Here is an 18,967-nt window from a genome sequence, read left to right as displayed (position 1 = left end):
GTCATAGGTTTACCACTCTGGTAAACCAACACTCTGGTTCACTAGAGATCGCGCTCTCACGCTCAGCTCTGCGGAGCGTGCGAGACAAACATGTAATCGTTTTGATGCACACATCACAGCCCAGCTTACCCCACCTGTTGCGCGGCGCCCTCCCTCTGCAATTCGTTCCCCGCATACATGATCGCCGACATGCAAAAGGTCTTCGACCACCTTCCCGGGGGCTCGGATAGTTCTGCTGGCTTGTTCACGCCAGGGAAACCGCAGATATATTCCTTTACTGCGAATTCAGCGGCTCAAAACTATTCCAGACTGCGTCTATTTTTTTTACCAACGGATTTCCAGTTCCGCGTTGACGCTTCCAGGCCGCGTCTATTGGAATCCCAACCGGTTCATGCGTCGGCTACACGCTGTTAACAACACTGCATTATCGAGACAGCGCCCCTATGACGACCTGGCAATGAATTCCAAGAGTAGGGTAAATCTGCAGTGCCGCTCCGCTCTGTGACATTGAGTAGCCTCGGTTACAATGGAATAAATAAAGCCAAAACAACTTTGCAGTTGCAGATACACTCCCCGCCAGTGCGGCAGCCCCTGCCGCACCCCTAGTTCCCGCGTCCTTGTCCACAGTCCAGCTGCATGTTCGGAGGGCCAAACCCATCCAGCCGCAGCAAAGGAGGACTGCAGATTGGGGAGTATATCAGCGAAACTAGCCCCTAATACGAAAAAACCGGTGGAGGTTTAGAATGATCATCATCTTCCAGACACTCCAGTGACAAAGACAATATCGCCATATTTTCTCGAAAATAGTGAGAGAGAAAATAAAGATATAATGTCAACGTATCTCCTTGTTCTTCTGTTTTCCTTTCTCCAGCTAACTTTCTTCCTCGCCAAGTGATTGGTATACAGGCACTATCATGTGGATGAAATTTGAGAAGGAGATGAGTGTGTGGCCCCACCCCTGCTTATGTAGGCAGCAGATGGGGGTGTGGTCAGATGGATGTTGGTATGTAAAGGTACATTTAGAAATGTATTCAGTGCATATCCACTGAAGCGAGATATTATGCAACTGGTGCTGAGCGAAGCCATAACGACACAGAACCACTTCACCAAATGTATTGAACATAGATTAATTCATTCAAATGTTCGTTTCATTGCCCTCTGTTGGCGAAATAGGAGACTGCAAAACAAATCTGTTTTGTGTGGATGTTTAGAATAATTTTTGTTTTGTAATATATATATATATGTATATATATATTGTTACGTGCTCACACTTAATTGATCATAACAATAACAGGTGTTCCCAATGGCAAATCAGTCCCCCTCACCCCCAGAGTATAAAGAGGTTGGCATGCAACACATCTTTCTCTTCCCTACACATTACATTTTTGTTAATTTAAGCAGCCTTTTGTTTTCTTTAGTTTCTACTAGGTTTTTACTTTGAATTATTTCCTTCTGGGGATGGAGATTAATTGTATGATTGATACTGTAAATATATGTAGTTGGGACGGAGAGCGAGTGCTTGGGAAACGGGATGTGCAGTGATAATGATAATGGCTGTGCTTGTGTAACTAGGGCAGGGTTTGATTATGGGACTCAAAGATTTTTATTTATTGCTGACCACTTCTCCAGCTTCTGAGAAAACCCGTTCACATGGAACTGATGAAGCTGGAATACAAAAAATATTGTTTTGCCAGTCTGAATAAATGAGGGAACACATTCTTGTAGTTGCTCCAGTACAAAAGTGGATCTTCTGATCTTTCCAGGGGAGGATCAGTGTTGTATCTCTGGACCTCTACAGTGGCATCTGCCGTGGCATTTCCTGACCTTCTCGCAGTCGCAACATCTTGGTCCATAGTTTTCCACAGGTTAAAAGCTGAAAGACATTGAAAGAGAAACACAACAGTATTTAGTACTTAAAGGTTTAAATTTGTATCATATTTTTACTTAATTAGTCCTGTATAGTACCTGTGTAGTGTACCTGTGGAGGGTGGATTTTGTACATTTGGTGCAGTGTGTTGTGGTTGAGCCTCTTTTCCATTGCATAGTACCTACTCGACTCTACCCTACTCTATACTCGCTTTAGGTATTTCGTTCCATTTCCACTGCAGGTAGTACTCCGTTTTCATCTCTGTGTGGGGAGGCGGGGCCGCTGTCGTACAGCATGAGAGCTCTGTGAGCATAGCTATGTCCGTGATGGCTTGGAGCAAGCCAGAGTAAACACAGTTTCAATCAATCAATCAATAACAACATTAACCAGACTCTCGTTGTGTCTATTCTGCTAACATTAACGTTACCTCTTGTGTCTATTCTACTAGCGTTAACGTTACCTCTCGTGTCTATTCTGCTAATGTTAACTTTACCTCTCGTGTCTATTCTACTAGCGTTAACATTACCTCTCATGTCTATTCTGCTAACGTTAACGTTATCTCTCGTGTCTATTCTACTAGCGCTAACGTTACCTCTCGTGTCTATTCTGCTAACGTTAACGTTATCTCTCGTGTCTATTCTACTAGCGCTAACGTTACCTCTCGTGTCTATTCTGCTAACGTTAACGTTATCTCTCGTGTCTATTCTACTAGCGCTAACGTTACCTCTCGTGTCTATTCTGCTAACGTTAACGTTATCTCTCGTGTCTATTCTACTAACGTTAGCATTAGGTAATAACCGGTGTAGTTTCCAAAACACGTTAATGCCATAAGCTTCAGACGCTCTCAAACTTTGAATTCTCCCGTTCCACATCCAAACGCATGAAAGCCACTGACCACGACGTAGTATTAACTATTTAATGTCCAATTCAGGTTATACACTTTCTTGTTTCCTAAACTTGTAGAGCGAGATGAATAAAGTAAATTCTAGGTAAAGAGAGAGAGCGGTCTAAAAACTGTCTGGCTCCACTCTCTCATCACTCGGCCTGACCGCCGGTACAATCTGCGTTATTTTCTTTCTAAACAAATTCTGTCACCCTGCCGCACCTGACAGTAATCAATGACATCACCGTTATCCTGTCAAACTAAAAGTCCCTCGGCCTATCAGCCAAATATCACGTAAGAAACAAACTAACAACAAAGAAATCATTCTAACCAATGAATTGTCATTGACATTTTAACTTCTATAATATTATCTATCTATTTATCCATCTATTTAAACACCATGAAATACAGGTCCAAAATACTTTTCTATTAACTGAAATTACTCTTAATTACCAGACTAGACATTTAGACACCTACAACTGGTTTAAAATGGATGATGATGATTACCTCACGTTGTGTCTATTCTACTAGCATTAACGTTACTAGTACAAACAATCAATAGCGAGTTATATTGATCACGCTATGTACGCTAGCCGCAATGCTATGGTAAAACGCAATCACATTAACACGTAAGCTAACAACAAGCTTAACAAATCAGCTATCTTTTTGTGAGACTAAACTCCGCTCTTGGTGATAAATTGTGTTGATGTTGGTTTTGTTTCATCAATAAATGAGGCAGAATACACAGTGAATGTATCCTTTTTTGTTTATTGCACTTGTTCCAACGTGTGACGCTTCTCTCTTCTGACCAATCAATGGTCTGCAGTGTTTCACGTCACTTTTCTGGTACCTCTTCTACTCGCTTGGAACCTCGACAAAGCCGGTACTAAAAAAGTACCCAAAAAGTACCCGGTACCAGGTATTTTGGCAATGGAAAACCAAAAAGGCAGAGTAGAGTAGAGTAGAGTCGAGTAGGTACCATGCAGTGGAAAAGGGGCTTCATTAGTGCTGCACATTCAGCAGTCAGTCGTTGCACTTGGTTTTGAATGTGGAAGCCGATGGTTTTGAACCTTGGGTCAAGCAGTGTTGCCAGGGACACACGGCTTGAGCTCTCAAGTGTATCAAACTTGTGTATGAGGGTTGCAAGCACGTTTTGTCCCAGTTGTACTGCTGTCACGTTGGTGGTTTTATAAGTTAGCATTTTATCAGTGGAATCACCATCGACCCTGACACTCTCTTCTCCTGGGACATTTCCACCGTTGCCATGTAAAATGGGTAGAGCACTTGTAAGCATGCTGCTATTGTGTCATAGTCATCGGAAGAGAGAGGATTAAAACATCTGTTCTCAGTGATGCAAGTGCTGCCCCCACTGTTTGCCTCTCATCATACAGGCGTTGCAGCATCAGGAAGGTGCTGTTCCAGCGAGTGTCCACCTCTTGGATCACCTTCAGCACTGGACTTGTCAGCCTCTCTTTAGCAGTAGTGCTAGATCGGAAAAGCGTCACTATTCTCCTTGCCCTTGTGCGTAGATCCTCTAGGCCAGGGGTCCTCAACCTTTCTGCTGCCAAGGCACCCCTGTGTTCAATAAAATATTCCAGGGCACCCCTACATACGATAAAGACTTTTCCGGTCCTGTCTTTTTTGCTACAATGATGACAAAAGTGCTTGCTTTCAAAATAATGTTTATTTAAGAAACCGGGAAACACATTTGTGTGTATATGCAGGCTATATAATGCATTATTAACAGGTGTTTCAGGTCTAAATGGTTGACATTACACTGCTTGTAGTAGTAAATCAAATAGCATATTTCTTTAAATAAAATTACAGAAAATTATCACTAAAGTGCTATCTGTTGCAGCTGCACTCTTTTCCATAAAAATAGCATATTTGGATAAGTGTGACCATTTCTCAAAAACTGAAAATCATGTATTCTTTTTTTTTTAAATACAGAAAAGGATCACTAAAGTGCTATCTGTTGCAGCGGCACTGTTCTCCATAAAAATTGCATATTTGGATAAGTGTGACCATTTCACAGAAAAGGATCACCAAGTTACCATTTCTCAAAAAAATAAATACAGAAAATAAGCACTTGTTCACTCAGTGGACATTTCTAGCTCAATGCGAGGTCTGCTGCTGCTGGCTAATAACACGGTCAATACGTGGGGAGATCGTTGACAAGGCAACACGCATTTCATCCTCAAGGCTCAACTTGGCCCTATATTTTGTTTTCAGAGCTGTCATGGATGAAAAGCCAGCTTCACACAGATATGTGGGGCTGAATGGTATCAACACCTTAACTGCTGCATCATGAGATACTTGGTACTCAGCACCACACTCTGAAACGAGCTCTCCAGGTGGTATCAGATGATATTTCAATGAGTTCTTCCAAGAGTTTGGATGGAGATGTGTCTGGAAGCTTTGTCTCAATGTTGTCTGTAAATGTTTTTTTTTATCCAGAGTAACTTGGTGATCCTTTTCTGTGTTTTATTAAATAAGGATTTACAGATTTTGAGAAATGGTCAAACTTATCCAAATATGGTATTTTCATGGAAAACAGTACAGCTGCAACAGATAATTGTCTGTAATCCAAAAAAAAAATATATTTGTGCATGTGCAATGCACACAACATGCCTAATCTCCAGGCGTGGTGGTTAGGACGATGGCTGAACATGCAGGTCTTGGCGTGGTGGTTAGGACGATGGCTGAACATGCAGGTCTTGGCGTGGTGGTTAGGACGATGGCTGAGGGCTGAACAGGTCTTGGCGTCGTGGTTAGGATGATGGCTGCTGGCTGAACAGGTCTTGGCGTGGTGGTTAGGACGATGGCTGCTGGCTGAACAGGTCTTGGCATGGTGGTTAGGACGATGGCTGAACTGGTCTTGGTGTGGTGGTTAGGACGATGGCTGAACAGGTCGGCGCAGTGGTTAGGACGATGGCTGATGGATGAACAGGTCTTGGCGTGGTGGTTAGGACGATGGCTGATGGCTGAACAGGTCTTGGCGTGGTGGTTAGGACGATGGCTGAGGGCTGAACAGGTCTTGGCGTCATGGTTAGGACGATGGCTGATGGATGAACAGGTCTTGGCGTGGTGGTTAGGACGATGGCTGATGGATGAACAGGTCTTGGCGTGGTGGTTAGGACGATGGCTGATGGCTGAACAGGTCTTGGCGTGGTGGTTAGGACGATGGCTGCTGGCTGAACAGGTCTTGGCGTGGTGGTTAGGACAATGGCTGCTGGCTGAACAGGTCTTGGCACGGTGGTTAGGACGATGGCTGAACTGGTCTTGGTGTGGTGGTTAGGACGATGGCTGAACAGGTCGGCGCAGTGGTTAGGACAATGGCTGATGGCTGAACAGGTCTTGGCGTGGTGGTTAGGATGATGGCTGAACAGGTCTTGGTGTGGTGGTTAGGACGATGGCTGATGGCTGAACAGGTCTTGGCGTGGTGGTTAGGACGATGGCTGAACAGGTCTTGGCACGGTGGTTAGGACGATGGCTGATGGCGGAACAGGTCTTGGCGCGGTGGTTAGGATGATGGCTGAACAGGTCTTGGCACGGTGGTTAGGACAATAGCTGATAACAGTATAAATACCAGATCCTATTAGACCATCTTCAGCACCCAGGTTCTAACAAATTGGCCAGATCCAGCATGCACAATGTAAGACCATATTCCACTGCCCTCCGAGCACTTCAAGAGAGATACGGACAGCCAAGGCTGCTTGTTCAGAGTGAACTTGGTGCTTTATTGAATTCCCCCATTATTAGCTTTGGTAATGTAGAGGCCTTGGAGGAGTTTTCCATTTCTATCCATGCCCTGGTTGGAATGTTGCTGTCCCTGGAGGGCCCCACTGGCTCTGAATTAAGATGTGGCTCTCATGTTGACAGACTACTTAGTAAACTCCCTGTGCAGTACCGTGATGGTTTTGTAGAGTACTGTATTAATCGTGGCATTCTGACCGGGCAGGCAAACCAAACATACTCCCTCCTTGACCTCTCTACTTGGCTGCAGTCAAAGTCAAGAGCCAAACACATATCAGAGAGAGCTGTTGAACTCTACAAGCAGGAAAGACCACGGGCTGTAAAGGAACGCCAGCCCTCCAGACAGGTCTCCTCTGTCTACTTGTCAACATCATCGGAGAGGGATAGCACACCAAGAGTCACCTACCACCAAGAGAAGGTAAAGCCTTCTAAACCATACTGCCCCCACTGTAATGTCAGAGACCATTTCCTTGGTTCATGCATTTTATTCTCTCCACCACTTCTAACCACATTGTCAATTTAAATTCATTGAGACCCAAAATTCTTGCTGTAGATATTTCTAGATAAATCACATCGAGATATGTAAGAATCCAGACCTTTCGGCAATTTTTTTCCAGTTGAAACCATCGTGATGCTATCCGTTTTTTAGCCACTGTAATACCAGATAAAACCAATCTCTTTAGCTGTATAGGTACTGCATACTCAAAAACATCATTCAGCAGTAATACAGAGGGGTGTACAGGTATATTCAGAATTAAGAGATTTGATAATTGCTGGGTCACTTCTTTCCAGAATATCTTAACTGGTGGGCATTCCCAGTACATGTGCATAAATGTCCCCTCGTCCCCATTTGTACATAAGGAGCATTTCAGTGATAATTGTAGTTTAATCTGGTTTAAATTGAATATAGAAAAATACATTTCTAATGTGTCCTAATTACTAAATGTTATATAATTAGTGTGGGTGACCTGGCGAAGCCAGGTTGCCACCCACACTATAGATATCTATACTCTTTTTATTCTTTATTATTCCACCGATTTTGCAAACACCGCTCGTGCCAGAGCGTTCGCGGCCCATACACGTGAAAGGTATCAAAACGAGCGGCTTGCCTATGGCAACAGCGGTCTCCGAACTCGTAAAGTTTCACCGCACCGTCTGGCTACGAATCGACTTTAAACGGTAAAATTTCGGAAATGCATTGCAATTTAGAGTGCGAGATCCACCAAATTTTTCAAACACCGCTCGTGCCAGAGCGTTCGCGCACCATACACGTGAAAGGTATCAAAACGAGCGGCTTGCCTATGGCAACAGCGGTCTTCGAACTCGTAAAAGTTTCACCGCACCGTCTGGCTACGAATCGACTTTAAACGGTAAAATTTCGGAAATGCATTGCAATTTAGAGTGCGAGATCCACCGAATTTTTCAAACACCGCTCGTGCCAGAGCGTTCGCGCCCCATACACGTGAAAGGTATCAAAACGAGCGGCTTGCCTATGGCAACAGCGGTCTTCGAACTCGTAAAAGTTTCACCGCACCGTCTGGCTACGAATCGACTTTAAACGGTAAAATTTCGGAAATGCATTGCAATTTAGAGTTTCAAACACCGCTCGTGCCAGAGCGTTCGCGCACCATACACGTGAAAGGTATCAAAACGAGCGGCTTGCCTATGGCAACAGCGGTCTTCGAACTCGTAAAAGTTTCACCGCACCGTCTGGCTACGAATCGACTTTAAACGGTAAAATTTCGGTCCCATTGGAAATGCATTGCAATTTAGAGTGTAGCAGCTGAAATAATCTTTTTTCCCCTACCTTGGGTGAATTGCGAGTGTGATCTCAATTTTGGACGTAGAAATAAAACAAACACATCAAAACGATGACACGGCTGTCAGTCCGCTCACAAAAGAAAAATAAATGGAATTGGACATTTCTATCTCAACTGACGACCATTTGTTTGAAGGTTCTCCTCTCCATTGACCGCCATGCAATCGCACTCTAGAAATCACTTTTTTCACACAATTTTTTAGCCTTCTGTTCCGATCGCCGAAGGAGTGCCACAATATCGCACATAACCCTTCGCCTACTCATTGTAGTGCTCTTGTGCGAGTCACAACGCTTCATCTCTTATAGTTTTCTTTTAATCAACGTGACAATGCAGTCATGTAAAGAAAATTCAGAATATGCAAGTCATTGTGCTCATGGCTGATTGGTTCAGGCTTAACAGCTGTGAGGCTCAGGGCTCATGGCTCAGCTGACCTGCCAATGACATCATCCACTTAACCCATCATTGCCCATCACTGTGTTGCAGTACTGGATTGCTGGACAGCGCCCTCAGGGACAGTGTGTAATAGTGTAATAGTGTAATAGTGTAATAGTGTGTAATAGTGTGTAATAGTGTAATAGTGTAATATTGTGTAATAGTGTAATAGTGTGTAATAGTGTAATTGTGTAATAGTGTAATAGTGTAATAGTGTGTAATAGTGTAATAGTGTAATAGTGTGTAATAGTGTAATAGTGTAATAGTGTAATAGTGTGTAATAGTGTAATAGTGTAATAGTGTGTAATAGTGTAATAGTGTAATAGTGTGTAATAGTGTAATAGTGTAATAGTGTGTAATAGTGTAATAGTGTGTAATAGTGTAATAGTGTAATAGTGTGTAATAGTGTAATAGTGTGTAATAGTGTAATAGTGTAATAGTGTGTAATAGTGTAATAGTGTAATAGTGTGTAATAGTGTAATAGTGTGTAATAGTGTAATAGTGTAATAGTGTGTAATAGTGTGTAATAGTGTAATAGTGTAATAGTGTGTAATAGTGTAATAGTGTAATAGTGTGTAATAGTGTAATAGTGTGTAATAGTGTAATAGTGTGTAATAGTGTAATAGTGTAATAGTGTAATAGTGTGTAATAGTGTAATAGTGTAATATTGCGTAATAGTGTAATAGTGTATAATAGTGTAATAGTGTAATAGTGTAATAGTGTAATAGTGTAATAGTGTGTAATAGTGTAATAGTGTGTAATAGTGTAATAGTGTGTAATAGTGTAATAGTGTGTAATAGTGTAATAGTGTAATAGTGTGTAATAGTGTAATAGTGTAATAGTGTGTAATAGTGTAATAGTGTAATAGTGTGTAATAGTGTAATAGTATGTAATAGTGTAATAGTGTGTAATAGTGTGTAATAGTGTAATAGTGTGTAATAGTGTAATAGTGTAATAGTGTGTAATAGTGTAATAGTGTGTAATAGTGTAATAGTGTGTAATAGTGTAATAGTGTGTAATAGTGTGTAATAGTGTGTAATAGTGTAATAGGGCGACATGGCTCAGGAGGTAGAGCAGTCGTCTGGCAATCCGGAGGTTCCCGGTTCGATTCCCGCTCCTCCTGGGAAGCGTGTCGATGTGTCTTTGAGCAAGACACTTAACCCCTAATTGCTCCCGATGAGCAGGTTGGCACCTTGCATGGTCGCCTCCGCCGTCGGTGTGTGAGTGGGTAATATGTAAGTAACAAATTGTAAAGCGCTTTGGATAAAAGCGCTATATAAAAAACCAACCATTTACCATTTAATAGTGTGTAATAGTGTAATAGTGTGTAATAGTGTGTAATAGTGTAATAGTGTGTAATAGATCATTTAGTTTGATCTGCCACTTCTTGGACACATGGTGCCATGAGAAAGGGTGAGTATTAAATAATACAACACGAAAGGGAGTTTGTGTTATAGTTAATAAAATCACATCTGTAGTCATCTTCAAATGGTCTATGTTGACCACTCCCCCGATCCTTAGGCTGCGCCCCCTTTTTGTATCCTTTGAACCGTTTGTCATAGAGACTCGCGAGAGACCCTCTCCCCCGTTGGCCGGCGGTGCACAGGCGTCACCCACACTTTCACAATTTCCCCCGCGCGGAATTGTCTAGTTCTTCCTCCTGTCTATCTTTGTGCCCAAGCAGAAGTTTGAGCTTTTCACACCTCTGAGAGAAACAGCTGTGAGCCTGCTTGTATGCAAATACTTTGGTCTCCCTTTCCAGCTACTCACAGCATTTTCTGATTACTTGCATTTCTTAGTTACAGAATGAGTTATTCTTAAAATATATATACTTTATCCCACATAATACTTTGAAGATGTAATGCTTTAAGTTACTTTTTTTAAAGTCTTGATTCAACCAGAAGCTCAGGCCATGATTTATTTCATGATTATATTTTAAGTGATTTTCAAGAGCAGCCTACCTGCTCACACAACACTGTGTTGATATAGCTGTTTATCACATATACATGTGATTTGAATGTTAACACCGTCATTGGCCAAATCATTGTTTGAGTCTTCGGGGGTGAATCATATCCCTATAAAAATACATTTAAAAACATTTTCCCATCATAGAATATGCATTCTAATATTAACACTTGGTCTTCTTTAGTATAAACAGTTTGAAGACTTTCTTTTCTCAAACCTTAATTTCACATCCTGGCCTGAAACTACTCACTGACATGACCAACTGGTCTTCTTTGTTCCAAAGGCTTTGAAGCTCCGGTACGTGTGTACTTTAATCCAGAAATTCAAATAGCCTACTGTTTTAAATTTAGTTACTAGGTGACCAAGGTTTTATTATTACCATTTCATTGTCTTCGTAGGAACAGCTGCCTTGCATGACCACAGACAACTGGTCCCCTTTAATGTTTTCCTAGTTAAGGTCACTAGAGGATTTTCTTTAAATGGCTTCCTCCTGAATTCCAAATTGGGAGTTAATATGTATAATTGAACAGCCAAATTATACTACAACACCTTGACTGGCCAGCGGGCTGCACAACACACACAATTATAGTAGCCTATATAATCTTTCTTTACCTTTATTTTACCAGGTAGTCACTTGAGATCAAAGATCTCTTTTTCAAGCAAGACCTGGCCAAAATGGGAGCAAAAACAAAAACAAACATACAAAATACACAAAACACAGACGGAGACATAAAAGGCAAAGTGGGGCAAGGGGATACATTTGAGCTGCAGCTAATTAATATAATGATGCGCTGCAGCCTGCGCACATATATTATATATACATTTCAAAATTCCCAGCATAACATTTGGGTAGGTGTAATTTGTCAAGGTATGGTGAGTGCCATACCTTGCCATACCAAAACGATGCCCCTGGGGCAGGGGCACATACATTTAGTAATTTAGCTGACGCTTTTATCCAAAGCGACTTGCAAGTTCTGTACGACAATTCATCAGGAAGGGCACAACTCTATCAGCTGAGTAACAATGTTCATCAAAGTGTTGAGTGCTACAGTGTAGGTTAGTATATTAGGACGTGCAGTGGAGGGGGTGGGTGGGTGGGAGGGGGGGGGGGGGGGTTTAGACATTTACAGGGGCCAGGTGCTCTTTGTCTTTCTTTGAGAGCAGTTTTGAAGGTGGATTCAAATAATTTTACGGCTGTGGGTAGGGCGTTCCACATTGATGTGGCATTGTGGCATAATTGCGAAACGTGTTTAGTGTCATAATCACAGCAAGAGCGTTCTTCACTCCTCATTCCCCCCTCACATTCACCACACACCCTCCTCACTCCTCTTCTTCCTCCCTTCCATCCACCACGGAAGCCTCACGCCCATATATGGTCAGTCCCCCTTCACCCCCTGTCACTCAACTCAGCTGCACCTCATCCCAAAAACCTAGAATTGAAACTATTGCAAGAGAAGGGGAGGGGGGGGGGGGGGGGGGGGGGGGTTATACTACCTATATGTGTATTGCATGCGTGTGCCGTACGTCCACCAGGCCGGAGGAGGGCGATGCTCCGCTGTGAAGTCCGTTGCTTCCTATGATTCGCATAGAGTGGAGGACACAGTACCTAGCAACTTTGTCATTCTAAAAGCCAGTGCAGTGGTATATTTATGGTGATTTAACATGTTACCTGTGATGTCACTATGATGTCACTATGGATAGAATCATGGCAGTTGAAACTTTCTACATCATTCTAAAGCCAGTGCAGTGGTATATTCATGGTGATTTAACATGTTACCTGTGATGTCACTATGATGTCACTATGGATAGAATCATGGCAGTTGAAACTTTCTACATGTGTACTGCATGCGTGTGCAGTGCGTCCACCAGGCCGGAGGAGGGCGATGCTCCGCTGTGAAGTCCGTTGTTTCCTATGATTCGCATAGAGTAGAGGTCACAGAACCTTGCAGCATTGTCATAGTGCAATTAGACCGCCGTGTCAGGAGAGGGCGCTGTGCAACAGTTCGTCTGACATTTTAGCGTACTAGTAGGTCAACAACAGATGAACAGCAGATGATGACGCTGGCCGTGGACCTTGAGGCCCAATAAAAATATGTACACACACACAGAATTAAAAAAAAACGCTACACGGTCCCACGGAGGTATTAAGCCAAGTATGATGAGACGTAAGTGACACGCATAAAAGTTATAGATAATTTAAACAAAGCTAGCGCTTATCTCCCCAGCATATAGTGGATGTAGAAAAACATTATGTAGTAGTTATACAAAACAGAACCGACCGACCCCCCCTTATGTCAGATGTCGAGAAACATTTAAATAAAGCATCTAGGCGATACCCAACGTCACACTGTTAACCATATTTATAAAAATGGAGGAATAGAGAATAATATGACGCCGCTCGGCGTACTAGCCATAACGAAGTGCTAACGGCTCAAAAACAGGCTACTATCGCGTACCACGGTATGGTGAGGCCGGTGTCGTGGCCTCTTCATCCTGGGTCTTCAAGAAGGCAACGGCATCCTCAGGCAAAGGAATCGTTTTTTTAGTCGTGATGAAAAGCCTTGCAGGGTACTGAAGAGACGGCTTGAGACCTAGCTTGTAGAGTGGGCCCATGACATCTCTGTAGAGGGAACGCTGCTCCACGACTTCAGGACAGTAGTCTTCAAAGATTTGGACTGGTTTCCCTTCGTATTTCAGCGTTCCCCTCCTCTTCTGTGCCTCCCGAATAATTTTTTCTTTTATTCGATAATGATGTAAACGAGCAATAACTGCTCTAGGCTAGTTGTTGTTTTGGCACCGGCCCTGTAACACCGGTCCAACTCGGGTGGCGTAGGAAGGATCTCTTTCCCCAGAATATCAGCCAGTACCTTTGCAAAAAAGTCACTGGGTTGGTCGCCATGCACGGACTCATCCAGTCCTAATATGCAAATATTGGATCGGCGGCTACGGGACTCGACGTTGGTTAGCTTAGATTTGAGCTTGTCATTGCTTGCTTCTAGAGTCGTACACCTAGCCTCAAGCTCTTCCATCCTGCCCGACCATGTATTTAAGCCGTTTTCCACGGTGTTCAAACGCTCGGTATTATCATTAACCGACGCCCAGAGGTTGTCGAGTTTGGCTTCGAGCGATATAGTGGATGTTCTGATTTCGTTGGTTATGGATTGCCTGAGCTCTTCACTTGAAGAAGCAATTAGCCCAGCAATGGCCATTATATCAGTGGGATCATCGTCGTCCTTCTTGGCGTCGTCCTTCTTTGGATCATTTCTCAGTGCTCTTCGCTGCCATTGTGGTTCTTTCAGCCAAAAAAGTTAGTAGGAAACAAAGGGATGTATACAAAAAGGTTTAATATAAATATAATATAAAAGGTTGAGAATATAAAAAGAGGCTTTTAAAACTAAATATAAAAAAAGGGAGTAACAACGTGGCAGTTAGCGACTACTACATCCTCGACCCGGAACCGGAAGTCCTGTGTGTTAAGGTTCTGGTCATCACCTACAGAGCCGCTAGGGGGTGACGGTGTTAAGATTCTGGTCATCACCTACAGAGCCGCTAGGGGGAGACAGTGTTAAGGTTCTGGTCATCACCTACAGAGCCGGTAGGGGGAGACAGTGTTAAGGTTCTGGTCATCACCTACAGAGCCGGTAGGGGGAGACAGTGTTAAGGTTCTGGTCATCACCTACAGAGCCACTAGGGGGAGACAGTGTTAAGATTCTGGTCATCACCTACAGAGCCGGTAGGGGGAGACAGTGTTAAGGTTCTGGTCATCACCTACAGAGCACTCCGTGGTCAGGCACCTGCGTACATCTGCAACCTACTGCTTCCTTACACCACGAGTAGATCTCTCAGGTCGTCTGACCAGGACTTGAACAGCACCAGTTGAGAGAGTGAACAGCTTTAAGTACCTCGGAGTCTACATATCCGAGGACTTGACATGGACCACACACATTGACAGTGTTGTGAAGAAGGCACGACAACGCCTCTACTTCCTCAGGCGCCTAAGGAAGTTCCAAGTCAGTCAGAAGATCCTTAAGAACTTCTACTCATGTACAATAGAGAGCATCCTGACTGGCAACATCACCTCCTGGTTTGGGAACAGCACTGCACCCACCCTCCAGAACATTTACAACAAGCGGTGCAGGGGTAAGGCTAAGAGAATCATTAAGGACTCCAGCCACCCGAACAACTGCCTCTTTGAGCTGTTGCGGTCAGGCAAGCGATACCGGAGTCTCAAGGCGAGCACAGAAAGACTTCTATCCCCAGGCCATCAGGCTGCTCAACGAACAATAAACACTATACAACAACCATCAAATGCACATAGCACACACATCCACACGCACACACTCACTTTAAACAAACACACTGCAGCACCCACTCTCCACACTTTATATTTATTGATAAAGGATTTGCACTACAACTCGTACACCTTACTGTAAATTGTACCTAAATTGTACCTCATCCCATTTCTGCTTTGCACTATATAGTATTGTATATTAGTACACTGCATAGTATATTGTATATTATATGGTAACTCAGTTACGTCTATTCTGCATCGAACATTGTACATTATGTCTATACTGAACACTGTGACCTCATTTTTACTTCTAATTTACATGCTATACTATGTTATTTCATACTTATCTTGTCTAGCACAGTCTCTGGAGCGTAACAGTAAGAAGCATTTTGTATAAAAGTATTCTGTACTTCTGTATGACAACTATTAAAGAAACTTGAAACTTGAAACTTGTTGGCTGTCCCCCGGGCTAGATTAAAGACAAAAGGTGACAGAGCTTTCGAAACCCCCCTATATTAATAATATTAAGATAGAAGTTGCTATGGTCGAGGACCACAATAAATAGAATTTCACTTTTCTTGCTGTAAAGTACTGAAATAAGTGACAAAGGAATCTGAATCTGAATCCCAGGCCATGGAATGCTTTGCCTTTGGACCTAAGATCTGTGGTCTCGGTAAACACCTTTAAAAAGCAGCTAAAGACTATTCAAACAGGCGTTTGGCTAACTATGTCTGTGTAAATATTTTTTTTTTATCCGTTTTGTTTTCTTGTTCTTGCACGTTTTAAATTACTTTTCTTTTAACATGCTTCTACCCTTGCACTTTACTGATGTTTTTATTATGTGAAGCACTTTTGCACCCTGGTCTGTGAAAGGTGCTATATAAATAAACCTTACTTACTTCCGTAACATGTAAACAACGTTTGATTGATTGATTGATTGAAAAGTTTATTAACAGATTGCAGAATGGGTACAGTACAGTACATCTCAATACATACAATTGTTAAGGGGATGCAGACCAGAGAAAGACTTTCGTCTTGTTTCCACCAGGGTCCCCCATTTTCAATTCATCATAACATATATGACATACATGACATACAGATAGACAGTACTGCTACATCTATACATTTATGACATATCAGATTTGCAAATACAGTACTGTTTGTGATACAAAAGTGTCCAGAAAAGGAGTGTATATACATTTGGCGTAGAAACTGTACATTGGAGGAGGTTGGTGGGGTGGGTTGGGTGAGGGCTGTACATTGGAGGTGGGGGGGGGGGGGGGGGGGGGGGGGGGGGGTTGGGTAGGGGACATACACACATTTTACACTGTACATTGGAATGTTGACAAAGCCTTACTTGGTCATTTACTGTACAACTAGGTTAGGACATTTGTAGGGGCCAGTTTCGAATTGCAGTCTCACGTAGGTGTTTTTTGAGAGTGTTAACGTTAATGTTAAATTGTTAAATCAATAATTATTTGGGGGGGAAAAGCAATGGGCCTCATTCAACAATACTCTTATTATTTTTCTTATATTCGTGCTTACCGGTCTGTTAAGAGAACAATAAGAAAAGCCACCGCCACATTCATCAAGCCGTTCTTAACCTCGAAATCCGTGCGTACCCAGGAGATTTGAATGGTGAATCCCACTCATTCTAAACTGGATGCGCGTTCTCGCGCAAGTCATTTGCATACAGAGACACGCCTCGCGGGCTCATTATAACGAGAGCCTGCATTGGGGGTCTGCATTGTGGATCGCTTTGCGATGGATCAAAATGAGATAGGAATCAAATGTATTGTCATCATACAGCACCTATAGCTATATAGTGGAATAGACTGTATTAATATAGTAGTAATAATATAATAGTAGTTGGCTAGTTGCGCGCTTATGGCCACCTCCTGCAGTGCGCGCATACACACGTACTGTATACAGTACGTGCAAAATGAATCTCTCCAGCAAAGTACTGTAGGCTTTGTCAATATTGAACGACTGTGCGTTATCAAGAGCCAATCGGACAGGTTGCCTCATCTCATCTGGCTCTGCAAATAGATCTAGAGTCTGAATATCTCCGCATATATAGCCTGCTGATGACTGACACATCTCTTTCAAATCCATTCTGAGAATGGAATGCAGTGCCCGCGATGCGGGTCTTGATTGATTGATTGATTGAAAATTGTATTAACAGATTGCAGAATGGGTACAATACAGTACAGCTCAATACACACAATTGTTAAGTGCCGGCCAGAAATCCGGAAAATGACTGTGGATTGCCAGCGCTATTTGTCTATGGAGAAATTCCCCTTCTTTGCAGGGCTATAACTTTTTAAATTCTATTGCTACATTGCCATTATTAGGGCCCATTCAAAGTCCTATATGTATTGTTCATTGTGTAGCAACGTTAAACTTTTTCATTCACATATTCATAGTAAAGTATGGTCTAATGTATAAGTATGTTTTCATCTCTTTCTGCAGCTTTCTCCAGAACGTGATATATAGCCCCAAATGCATTATATTGATGATGAAATACAGTTTGATGGCAATCGGGGCGATATAAAAAATTTCAATTGGACGTACTTCTAGAATGATCTACGTATGATCTGATGATGACCGGATGGGCGGGGGATCGTTTATAATTCCGTGGGCAGCGTTATATCATTCATCTAGTGTGGGTGATATGTTCATCATAACAGTTTATATGGAATACGATAAAAAATAACGCTGAATCTTACCGTATCCTCCTTGCGCCGTTGGGCGATGAGCGTGGAACAGTCATTTACCTATTATGGTATGTAGAAATATCGGGTCCATTTCCAGCTTGTATAATAGTATATATGTCCAAATCATGTTGTTTATCGAGTTATTGGCAATCGATCGCTATGTATTGTGTCGAGATCGAGTCCCGGTAGCCAAACAGAGTGCCCGGAAGTAATACGGCCGACCAGCACAACCTCCATAGCACTTCCTGTTTGGCGATTGCGCCGATCGGCCACCAGATGGCGCTCCTGAACCGCCAGAGAGCTCAGTGGGTCCTCCTGGTGGATCTCAGGCCAGCGGAGGGGAAATATGAATCCGATCGCAGATTTTTGAAATATTGATATAAGGGCGCTGTAAAGCGTCCTCCGGCAACTTGAGCATGGCCGGGAATGACGCTTTTAAGCGTTTTCCGGCAGTCAAAGTGTTAATTAAGGGGATGCAGACCAGAGAAATACTTTCGTCTTGTTTACATCAGGGTCCCCCATTTTCAATTCATGATAACATATATGACATACATGACATACAGATAGACAGTACTGCTACATCTATACATTTATGAGATACCAGATTTACAAATACAGTACTGTTTGTGATACAAAAAGAGTTTAAACAAAAAGAGAGTATATACATTTGACGAAGAAACTGTACATTGGAGGAGGTGGGGGGATTGGGTAGGTGGGGTGTGGGGGTGACTGTACATTGGAGGTGGTTGGGTGGGTGGGGTGGGGTGGGGGCGGATGGTTAGGCGGGGTGGGAGTAACTGTACATCGGATTATCGACGAAACCTTACTTGGTCCAAGAAGAGGGTCTTGTGTATTACTGGGTTTAAGTCAGTTGTTTATTTATTTATGTTTTACTGTTTGCATACGAGGTGGTCCGCAAATGTTCTTGATAACAATCTAGTGGTCCATATAAAACAGATGTTTGGGAACCACTGATATAGATGATCTCTAAATATGCATTCTATGCTACGTATACAGTACTGCATATCTGTATGTCATGTCATAAATGTCATGATATATATCTGTATATCTGTATGTTGTGTATGTCATAAATGTCATTATGAATTGAAAATGGGGGACCCTGATGTAAACAAGACGAAAGTCTTTCTCTGGTCTGCATCCCCTTAACAATTGTGTGTATTGAGCTGTACTGTATTGTACCCATTCTGCAATCTGCTAATAAAATCTGCAATCAAT

Source organism: Notolepis coatsorum, assembly GCF_963971535.1.
Source record: "Notolepis coatsorum genome assembly, chromosome: 8".
Taxonomy (NCBI): Eukaryota; Metazoa; Chordata; class Actinopteri; order Aulopiformes; family Paralepididae; genus Notolepis; species Notolepis coatsorum.
The sequence above is the reverse complement of the archived record's forward strand: the minus strand, read 5'-3'. Positions refer to the sequence as shown.